This window comes from Dipodomys merriami, unplaced genomic scaffold (genome assembly GCF_024711535.1).
Source record: "Dipodomys merriami isolate MVZ:Mamm:240054 unplaced genomic scaffold, mDipMer1.0.p SCAF_7, whole genome shotgun sequence".
Lineage (NCBI taxonomy): Eukaryota > Metazoa > Chordata > Mammalia > Rodentia > Heteromyidae > Dipodomys > Dipodomys merriami.
Window position 1 is genome coordinate 34,782,858 of NW_027206290.1, and position 11,962 is coordinate 34,794,819.

The 11,962-nt window shown below is 45.6% G+C and overlaps 1 pseudogene; it reads left to right on the forward strand.

Moving 5' to 3' along the window:
* The first annotated feature begins 10,878 nt into the window (after positions 1-10,878).
* Positions 10,879-11,716, forward strand: LOC138817088 (ena/VASP-like protein pseudogene; annotated as a pseudogene).
* The last annotated feature ends 246 nt before the right edge of the window (positions 11,717-11,962 follow it).

Genomic DNA, 11,962 nt, shown 5'->3' on the forward strand with positions numbered 1-11,962 from the left:
TTATAGTACAGTGTTTTCTTCCAGAGACCTTGTGATCTTTTCCTCTATTTTAACTTTTCTTTACATATCGTCATGTCTCAAAGCTAGCTGCTACCAATCAAGTAACAGCAGTGGCAGCAGCAACACAGCAATAGCGTTCTGACACTTTTTCCTCAAGAGGACTCAGTAGCCTGTTTGGGGAAATGTTTGCAAGTTTTCACTCCCAAACTAGCAAACCCAAACCCTATTCAATACTCAGGAGGGGTGACTTATGCCAAGCAGGGAGCTTACGATAGGAAGAGGAGCCCCAGTGATCTCTCCAGTGACTGCACAAGATTGCTCATCCTGGCTTTGGCTAAGTGTCTTGAGGCTGCAGGAGACGAGTTGTGGCAGAAACCTTTTTTCAAGGGTGGGGCATTAATGCTTCCTTTGGTTTTGGAGGTTTGAGTTGAGTCAGGAAGATGTAACTTTGGCCCTATGGGCTCTCTGAACTATGCACACAGCTCATCTTCCAGAAGGAGAGAGCCATTATATATGCATACACATTTGCTTTAGCCACTCACTGTCAGCACCCCATTAATGGGTAAGCACTACCTCTGATGCTTCCACCTTAATCCCCTGTGACAGAAAAAGCAAAGGAAATATCAACAACCACACTCCCTTTTCTCTCTTGGCTGATCTCCCAGGCTGACCCTTTCACTCTGCACTGCTTTGCATCCTGGGTCTGAATTGTTCTTTGTTGTTCAGTGCCACTCTTTCTTATCCGGGGTGGTTGCACCAGCTCTCCCATGTCCTAGCTGGGTCATGGTTTCCTCCACTTGGGACCATCTTGCCAGTGTACTGCTCCACTCAAGCTTCCAAGTTCCCAGCAAGAGCTGCAGATCATCTAGCTTCCAGCTAGATTCATTTGTCCAGACAGAGGTCAGCCAGCTCTGGATATTATCAACTGGAATCACCCTCAATGACTAAAGAACTAATGACTAGGATCTAATGTTTACTGAACTCTGTTCAAATTCTTCACTGTCATTGATTCAATCTTTTTGTTTGCAGGTGGAAGAAATGGAGGAATAGAGAGTATAAGAAACATGTTCAACTCCATTCAGCTAAAAAGTAATAGCTGTAAACGCTAGAGGTAGCTCAAGTGGTAGAGTGCTAGCCCATGGGGAGCTAGGCCCTGAGTTCAATCCCCCCCTGCCACAGTACGAGAGGGGGGGGAGGAGAAAGAAAAGCCAAAAGTGATAAAGCCAGGTTTTTTCAAAGTCTCCAAAATGCTGGGATTATACAGTCTTACCAGCTCATGTTTTAGTTTTAAACAGATAGAAAGGCAGACAGGGAGATGAAGCAGGCGGCTTATGCCTGTAATCCTAGCTACTCAGGAGATTGAGACCTGACCTAGACAGGAAAGTCCTCAAGACTCTATCTCCAAAATAACCAGCAAAAATCTGGAATGGAGACATGGTTCAGGTGATAGAGTGCCAATCATGAGCAAGAAAACCAAGTAAGAGCATGAGATCCTGTGGTTCAGCTTTTTACTGGTTAATTGGAGAGAGTTTCTTGGGTCTTTCTTCTCAGGCTAGCTTCTTACCTCCTGAGTAACTAGGATTACATATGTGAGTCAGAAGTGCTCAGCTCCTATCCTCTGGGATTTCCCACCCATTTTCTCCTCTGGTGTTGATGTCTCTATTACTAATGTCACTAGCTTAGTCAACCTGATTATTTGTCCTCTGGATCATTAGGTTTTTCTCCTAATTGCCTCTCTGTCTTGCTACACCAATTCTATTTCAGCTCTGTTGCCAAGGTGATCTTGGGAAACAGAAGTCAGCTCATAGAGTTTTAGATGAACTAGGCTGCACAGGTATAGGTCCAACATAGGTCCAAACATAGGCATATGCCTATGTTTCTGGCCTCTTCATATCAAGAACATCTTCACCTCTACAAGCCTTAGTTCTCAGTTCCCCTAAACTGACTCTGGGCTGCAAGTTCCTCATTTATAAAACAATAAGCTTACCACTCAGGGACATTTTGAGTAACAGTGAAAGAATACTATGTTAAGCTCTTAGAACCATATTGGTGAGAGTTAATTTTGATTGCCAACTTGATTAGGTTGAGAAACATTATTATAAGCAGGCTGGAAGTGTGGCTCAAGTAATAGTACCTGCCTAACAAACAGGAGTTCAAAGCCCCTATAACAACAACAATAACAACAATTATAGAAACAGTAAAAACAACTAGGGGATTAGAAGAGCACACTTTTGAGTGTATGGTGATGATGTATGTGAAGATTTGATCATGAGAGTTCTGATCTAAGCAAATGGATTGATCTCTTGAAGGACTCATGATATGAAGCATTGTTGGGAGATGGTGAAAAGTGGGAGATGAGGGCCTCACTGGGGGGTGTGGAGCGTCCTTGGAGAATGTATGTTTCCCTGACTCCTTCCTGTATCCCCTTCCTCTGCTTCCTGGTACTGCAATGTGAGCTGCTCTGTTTCCCCCTGGCCTCTCACCATGCTGGACCGAACCCTTGAAACCATGAGTCAAAATAAATCATTTCTTCCTTAAATATTTTATGCGAATGTTTTGTTCTCAGGAATGAGGAAAGTAAGTAACTCAACACCTGACGTGTTCATATATCCAGGACACATAGCATCACTGTGCTTGAGCTTGGGATGGTTTTCCTCCCTCTCCTACTAACAAACCCTCAAGATTCAAATTGTTACACAAAATCTGTGTAGATATAATGAGTAGAACCGCCATGGCTTCTGTGTATCCCATGATGCAGGATGTATCCTTCCGGCAGACTGCCCACCCTTTATTCTCTTATCAGTCAGCCTGTCTGTTCGCTTCAACCCTGTTAAAGTCCTGGATTACAAACACTGACCTTGTTTTCTAGCTCTGAGTAGTGTCTGGCTCCTGATTGGTGCTTAGTAAATGTGCAAGTAGTAAATCAATAAATGTGTGGGAGCCTGGTGCCGGTGGCTCACACCTGTAATCTTAGCTACTCAGGAGGCTGAGATATGAGGATCACAGTTCAAAGCCAGACCGGGTAGGAACATCCGTGAGACTGTTATCTGGAGCTGAAGAGCTCAGGGACAGTGCCCAGGCCAGAGTTCGAGCCCCACAACCTACCAAAAAAAAAAAAAGAGTGAGCTCCAATGAAGGGCTTTAGCTGTCTAAATAGGAGACACACCATTTGAACCTCTGACCTCAAGCTAGACTCTTCCACTGTGCCTGGACACTGTACCTGTTTCCTACTCCTGGAAAAGAGGTCACTAATCTCTTGTTATTTCTGTTCCCCAGCATCCCCTCACACTCCCTCCACCCAACATCTGGCTCAGCCTGATGAAGTGCTGGATTATTGACTCCCATTCAGCAGGCCCTCTTAAAGCCACTTCTCCAGCTGTTTGAATTTCATCAGAGCCTTTGGCAACCTCCCCTCCCTCTCCCTGCTCTGCCAGTTACATTTAGAGGGGAGATTTCAATAAGCAATGTTCAGGTCATTAGCAGCCTAGCTGCAGCTTCTTTTGTTTTTTTTATCCCTATATATATTCCTATTTCCAGGCATGGGGAGGAAGCAGATGGGAGCTGTGGAGGAAGCCAGATGAAAAAAGGACCTCAGGATGCATTATCCTTTTGGAATAAATGAATTCATAGCCGAGGAAGGCTGAGTCAGACTTTGCTGGAAGAACTGGAGGCAGTGGGAGGGATTTCATGTGAAACATGAAGGTCCTCTTGGATTTGGGTCTAGAGACATCCAAACCCAGTTGCCTGTTCTTTCCATCTCTGCTGCTTGAGGCTGTTTCAGGGGTGCCAGAGGCCCAGTTCTCCCTTCCATCTAACACCTTCCAGGACTCAGCTGACTTCTTCACTCTGACCCTCATCTGTGCAGGATTTGTATCACATTTGTCTCTGTGTAAGAACAGTGGCAGAGAAGAAATCAGGATGAGACCTTAGTGTGGGTTCTGGTACTATCATGATCTAGTGTGACTTGGGAAAGGTATTGTGTGTCTGTGAGCCTCGGTTCCCTAATTAAGAAATCAAGAGTTAGAATCTCAGTCTGATCTACTCTCCAAAGCAGTGTGGGAATAAAATACGATGATGGAAATGAATGGTTTCCTCATCCGAGACATGCTCCCCTGCCCCCGCCCCTCCCAAGCTTGTCTTTCTTGCTCCTCATTGTGCTCACTGTATATTTGAGGGAGCCTGGCATACAGTAGGAAATTCACAAAAACTTGCAGACTAAATTACTGGAAATGTGTTTCATCAGTTGCTCCTAATCCAGTTCTGTTGCACAGAATTACTTTCATTGCTTTTCAGTTAGGATATGTCAGACAAGAGGCAGAACATGAAAATAGGGCCCCAGGGATCCTCTCTCTTGTTATTATCTTTAAAAATTTTTTTTACCAGTCCCGGGTCTCAGGACCTGGACACTGTCCCTGAGCTTCTTTTGCTCAAGGCTAGCACTCTACCACTTGAGCTACAGCACTACTTCTGGCTTTTTCTGTTTATATAATACTGAGGAATTAAACCCAAGGCTCCATGCATGCTCTGCAAGCACTCTACCACTAAGCCACCTTCCCAGCCCATTGTTATCATCTCTTTCAACAGCTGAGGTAGGGTTAGTTCTCTCTTACTCACTCTCCAGTCTTCCATATTTCTAAAGAAGTAGATGTTTTCACATTATTATATTCAATGTTATACAACAGGTCAAATGTGGAAGTCAAGATCCAGCCCAGCCCAGTCATATGCTCTTGGCATACCATGCAGAAGCAGCCACAGAGCTTTGTCTCCTGTGTTGGCTTTTCCTTCCTCTATGGTCATTAACTGTACCCTCTGTTGCAGATACTGATCCCTTTATAACTGCAGCTTCAAGACTCATTTCAAGTAGCAGCTCTTTCCTGGGTTTCTTGGCCTGGTTTAGAGGCCTTTTCAAGTATTGCTGCATCTTGAGCTTACCTTTCTCTTCACATAGATTGTCTGTATCTGTTTACCAGATCAAGAACTTCTAGATGGCAAGTGCTATCATTCTTGTACCTGTTTTAGTTAACACTGTGCCGACACACAACTCTAAAAATAAGTAACTGATAAAGATTAGGGTATAGTTCAGTAATAGAGCACTTGTTTTGAATACAAAAGGCTCTAGGTTTATCCCCATAAATGAATGAATGGTGGATCAGCTCAGCTCACTCAGCAAGGTTATTAATTGAAAAACAAATATTTAAAAGGTTGAATCATGAAATCAGTGGTTCCTTCCCTGAACCCTAGCTACTCAAGAAGCTGAGATCTGGGGACTTAGCTTTGAAGCCAGACCAAGCAGAAAGTTCTGCGGAATAATGTTACCAAGTAACCATCAAAATGCTGGAAGTGGAAGTGTGGCCTTGAATGAAAAAGCCTAGTGAGAGTTTGAGGCCCTGACTAGCATAAGTGCACTCCCCCAACCCCCCCCCACCCTAAAAAATAAGCAAATTGAATAAAGTCAGTTTTACTCTTAAGTGTTTTGCTAGTGTCTCCTGCCAGATATCCTGCCTTCTAATGCAGTTGTCTTCTATGAGTGCCTACTTCAGAATAGAAGTGCTCTGGGCTTAGACTCTGGACATCTATTTCCAATCTGTTAGGAAAGCCCAGCGCATGAGCACCTGCCTCAGAAAAGCAACTTGTTTCCCTTTTGCTGAGGTGATCTTTCCCATTCTTTTCTTCTTGGATTATGGATTCTACACCTCTCAAAGCAATTAGTGAGCATGCCAGCTGGGCTTCTAAAATCCTCCGCAGGGCAGAAGAAGGGAATGACACTAATGGTCTGAGATCTTGCTTGCTGCTCCAGAGCTAGAGCTGTACCGTCTGATGAGGGAAGTTATTCTATTCATTCTATCCTGAACCCACTGTGTGGGCCCAAGTGATATCCTATTGTGAGCTTCTGTAAAGCCCATCAATTAGTAAAACCACCACAGGGCCAGGATTCAGGATACCACACATCAAAGTATTGTGTCTCAGTTCTAAAAGAGACCCAAAGCAAGAATGTGGGTGCAAAGAGCTTTTGTGGGAAGCGATCCCAAGTGATCCCCTATAGGGAACTCTGAAGCTGAGCTGTAAGGTCAGGAAAGGGTAAGAGGTTGAAATGCCACCTCACCAGTGCTCAGAAGGCTGAGAACTGGTCCTTATAAGGGTTGAGACAAAGGGAATAAGATCACTGTCTAAGTCACAGTCCTAGCTTTTGAAAATACTTACCACTTCTCTTTGCCCCCTAACAATAAGGGAGTCAGTGATCACTAAGTACACAAACTCTGTCAATGATGGTAACCACAAAATAGATTGATACCTTGTTTTCTGCATGTACCTGTAGTAACCTTCCCTGTACTAAACTAAATAAATTGCCTTGCTTAAGGGAACTTGGAGCTCATGTGCCAGTGAGAACCTTGAGCCCCCTGGTCCCTGCTTGCTCTACTCTCTCCAAGTGTGTTCTCATTTCTTTGACTCTAGTATCCCACCGTACTGCTTCAGGTTGTGGAGAGCAGCAATCCCCCCTAACGCTGTGGTGGGAAATAAAATAAAGAAGAAAACCAATAAAAGTATGTTAGTAAACCAGGTACCACCCCAGATAACTCGAGCCCCATCCTGTTGGACAACTTTAGAAGATGATGTGGGATATGGTGTGGAATGAGAGTGAAGCTGTGTAATTAGGTTTTACCTCCCCTGTTGTCCTTGGTTGTGTGCTGCTTCTGTTCCTTTAATACTGTTACATCTGATTTGCCAGGCATGTACATGTTCATAGTAGGCAGCCTTGGATATGCAGAGGTGAATGCCAAGGGCTTGTGGTCAGGGCCTGGTCATGTCCATTCTTGTTGGCAGCTCTAAGCTTTTGAGTACCAGAGAATTATGGACTGGGCTTATAAACCAGAGACTTATAGCTCTAGACCATGAACTATACTAACTAGAGGCTTAAGACTCCAGAGGCTTGGGGCTGGGAAGGTGGTTCAGTGGTAGAGCGCTTGCCTTGTGTGCCTGAGGCCCTGGGTTCGATTCCTCAGCACCACATAAGCAAAAAGAAAAAAGCCAGAAGTGGTGCTGTGGCTCAAGTGGTAGAGCTCTAGCCTTGAGCTGAAGAGCTGAGGGACAGCGCCCAGGACCAGAGTTCAGGTTCCACGACCAGATCCTCCCCACCCCCCAAAAATCAGAGGCTTATAATTCTAGGTGCTCAGGTCACAGCAAGATATGGGCTTTGAAAACTAGAGACTCCATGAGAACTAGAGGCTTTATTGCTACACATTTTCGAAGTCAAAGACATAGCTATAGGTGCTCAAGTCAGAGGTACATTCTTCTGAGCTTTGAGTGTCAGCAGCCCAGCACCTGCAGCTAGTGTTAATGGTTCCTGAGCATTGGATATAGGGATATTTGGCTCTTAATCATTGTTGTCTTCTCAGGAACTCTTCCAGGCACCAGGGCTTGCGGAAATCACCACTTAGTATTCACAGCTTCTGACCTTCCACAATGTCAACTCTCTGAAACACAGCTGTTCTCAAACTCTTCAGTTGCCTTCTCACTGCTGCAGGATAGGTCTGGGGCTAAATGCTATAGTATCATAATGAAGACCACGAGGAAGCAATAAAAGACCACTCTAAAGAAGCCTTTAGGCTAGAGGAGTTGGTCAGGTGATAAAGCATTGGCCTAGCAATTGAAAGGCTCTGAGTTCAAAACTCCAGTAGTAATAGATAAGTAGAGAGAAAGAGAGACAGACAGACAGGGAGACAGAGAAACAGAGACAAAGAGAGAGAGAGACAGAGAACCTCTTTGCTTAATGTTGACATAGGAAAGAAGTATCCTGTACTGGCCAACAACATTAAGAAATGGCCTTTGTAAGGTCTGCTCCTGGATGGTGAGCAGACTCCACCCTCCTCGCAGCAAAGTCTGCGCCCAGTACCTGCGTTACCTAGGCAACTGGCACCTGGCAGAGGTCATATCTGCACCTGCTAATCCAGATGTGGCCACACCTTTCCCCTCCCCTCCCCTAGATAAGGCCTAGCCCAGGGCCAGAAGCCCTGGCTCCCTCCCAGCCGCGTGGAGTGCCAACATGGCCTGGTGCCAGCCGGAATGATGAATAAACCTATCTCTTACCTGAATACCATGTGCGTGGTGTCTTACTCGATGCTCTCTTCTATAAAAAGCTAACAGCCTTCTACATCGAAAAGGCAAATGGCATGTTGTGTTCAGATTGCAATTCACTGCCTTGTGTGTATACAGCTTCTAGTTCCACCCTTCACACACTTTATATGTACGATTTGATGGGAATCTGCTTTGTTCTCATAACTCTATGTTGCTCCTGGGGTCCACTGACCATTCCCCAGGGGACTCTTCCTGACTCTCAGGAACAGCTCACCCCTGATCTGAAAGTGCAGGATTGTCAGTGTCAGAAGGATGCCCTACCATAAATCCCCAACAGGACAGGACAAGACAGATCTTCCAAAGAACATCTTACACTGGAATGTATAAAACCTTAAACTACGCTCTCTCCCCACAACTTGTTCCTCCAACCCTGCTCAGTGTTACATGGAGTCCCTTGGCTGCAATGATTAGAACTTGTTCCAGTCTGTTGAGCTCCCTGCCTTCTTTCTCTCCTTCCCCCCACCTGATCTTTCCTAACAGATGGTGCTGAACCCAGGGTAGAGATTCTCTGGAGGACTCATTGTCCTTGAAGGTAACTCCATCTACGTCCTCTCCCTTTCTCTCCTCTCTTTTTCCTTTTCAACACAGTAGCTTTCAGAAAGCTGGTCAGTTCCTCAAGCCGACTACAAAAGGGGTGTGGAATTCCCCAGCTAACCGGCAGCCTGTGAGTGACCAGAAGTTCCCACCCTTATGAGGTCCCAGTTTAGCTTATATAGGTGAGGCAAGATCTTGGTCTAGGTCTTTATTGACTGAATTGATAAACTTGGTCGTTCGCCTGCTGTTTTCCCTGATCTCCTCCCTGTCCCTCTCTCCCCTTTTCTCTCCCTTGTAAGGTAACTGAGTCATGAGGCTATCAGGATAAAGAAAGGGAAGAAAGTAAATTCAACAGCTTTTACTCAGGAATAAGGTCTGGAAAGCGTGACCAAGTCCCCTTCAGCATGGCTGAAGGGGAAATGGCATCCCCTTACAACTAGGGCTCTTTAAATATTAGTCAGAATCAGGGGAGAGGATGGAAGCAGGGTAAGAGGAAGGCAGGGTGGATAAGCAATATTATTTTGAGTATGGACTTTCAAGGTATCAACATCATCTGTGTTTGTCAGGAGCATCAGCATTAGATGTGCCCTTTCAAGACAGTTGGTACATTTCCTCATGGGTAAGGGGAGGGGAAATGATTCAGCAGGGTCAGCGGCAAGGATAGTTCTAAGATAAGGCTGTCAGTGGGAAGGTAGATGCTTTAGGTTAAGTCATTTCCCATACTCCTTTCTCTCTCCCTCCCCTTCTCCCTTTTCATCTCCCTTCCTCTCCTTCCCTCTCTCCCTCCCCCTCCCTCCTCTCTCCCTCTTCCTTCCTCCCTGTCTCTTCTCTCTACCTTCAGACTAGAGATCATTCGCCACTCAATTGCCTGCACCCACCACCCAGCCACTTTTCCTATGAGCACCTTCCTTTGGGCATTTTGAGGTATGGATTCTGGTTTCCCTCTTTAATGGCCCCAGGTCCTGAGGACCCCCTCTGACTGACCAGTTTTTGGAGATGCCCAACTACTCAGCTCAATAGAGGACTTTGCTGGCCTTAACCTAGCATTTGGGAATGCCCCAACACAGGTTCTTGGTCATCATCCGTTTCCTCACTGCTTTCTATACGGGCATCACAACAGTTCATTCTGGCTGAGGCCTTTTTTGCTTATCTCCTAAAAAAACCCTAGAAATTGGATTAAAATCAGAACTGAAATCAAAGAAACGTATCTGCTTTTGCATAGACGTTTGGCCTCAGTATCAACTAGACAATTGCAATCAATGGCCCAAGTATAGCAAGGCATGGACAATTTCTTCTATTGGAATAGCAAATGGTCAGAAGTTCCTTATGCCCAAGCCTTTTTCCATCACTCCTGGCCACCACGACACTGTTCTTGTTCTGCAACTCAAGTTATTTTAGCCAAAACTATCCCTTCAAAACCTCTACCTCTACCAATAGTCCCTCTTCTTCCTCTCCTCCTTCTCCCCCTCCTACTTGATCTCAAAAAGACTCTCCACTCTCAAAGACCAACACTAAGTGCTCCCTCCATAAGGTGGCAGGAGCAGAGGGCACTCTCTGAGTGCATGTTCCCTTCTCTATGATTGATATGGCCCAAATTGAAAAGTGACTTGACAGCTTTTCAGAAAATCCTACTAAATTTTAAAAGAAAAAGAGAGACTTCCAAAAGTCAGATACCAATTCTTTTGCCATGCACCCCCCAAAATAGACTGTCCTATGTCAGGCCACTCCTGAAATGGGTACCCGGCTGGTCCACTCCGCCTAGTGTGTGCTTCTGTTGTGGTAAAGATGGACACTGGGCAAAAGCTTGCCCCAACCTGTCCCTCTAAGGCTTATCCACTTTGTGGTGCATGGGGATACTGGAAAATGGACTGTCCTCAGAAGCAAAGACCTCCTTTCCTGGTACAGCCAGACCCAGAGTTCTCCCTTGCTCAACTAGAATGAGTCCTTTTCTCTTCCAACAGTCTATTCATTTCAGGATCTGGATTCTTAATTTTTCCCTTAAGGCAAAAAAAGTATTGTGGCCTAAAAATGGATGGAAAACAGAGTTTGCCTCCCCACTCCTTAAAATGCATAGTTAACAAAAGGGATTTTGTAAAGACTCTAAAATTAAATCAACTCCTACCAGATCCAGGCCACTTAAAAGAAAAATAGAAGAAAGGCAGTCTCCCAGACAGATAAGCCCGCTGACAGGAAGATGAGAGTCAAGCAGAAGATTCTAGCTGCCAAGCTCAGGCTTCCATAATGGTCTATGATGAAACTAGTAAAAAATGGGTACCAATAAAGCCTGATGAATAGGGATTCAGCAGGATCCACATCTGCTACCACACTGCCAGCAATACCTTTAGAGTCAGCAGAGTCAAGCTACAGGATTAGCAGATTGTGATCAATAATTCAATCACAAAAGGGCTCTAGTACAATCAGGCAACACCAACCACCAGTGGCAAGATGCCTACCAGGTATGCAGCTTAAACTCTTCAAGGAAGAGGTGGCTTACCTTTTCAAGGCAAGAAGAGGTGACCACATTCACCAGTGCAATGCTGTTTGTCCTGAACATCACGGATTCTCAGGAAGGAGGCCCCTCCACTCAGCATCAGGTACAGGATGGCCCCTCTCCTGAGGAGATGGACATCCAGAGAAGACTAGTGATGGAACAGCAGCAGTACTGCTAAGAAACTCTGGAGAGAAGCTCAGCCACAAGGCCCATTCTTCTACTGGGACATCCCCCATCTGCAGCCATCTCCCCGGTCTCACGTAGTGGGCCTCCACACCCACCTCTGCCCCTACTCCCCTTCCACCTACTGGGCCACTCCCCTGCCCCCACCTCCCTGCCAGCCAGAGCTCAGGAGGCCAGCCACGATGAGAGTTCAGCATCAGGACTGGCTGCTGCCCTGGTTGGGGGCCAGGCTGAGGAAGTGTCTAGAAGATGAGTCTGGAGGCTCGAGTCCCATCAGGGACCTCAAAGTCTGATCTCAACTGGGCAAGCAGCGAGGGTGATGGAGAAGGTCTCGTGGAGGAGATGAACAAACAGCTAGCCAAGTTAGGGAGATAAATTTTTATCAGAGGAGTTAAAATGGAACTGTGACTCCAAGTGTGCTGCTTGTTAGAAGAAGACTTTATTAGTGGAGTTGAAATGAATGAAACCTCCTTTGGAGTGGGAGCTTGCCGCTGACCTCATCCACCTCCTCCAGCTGTTTGCCTGCCACCCTGTTCCCAGCCCCATTCCCAGCTGTGATGAAGAAAAAAGGTTTCCTTTGGATAAGAAAGAATTTGGAGAGTAAGAATTGTCTTAAATGTT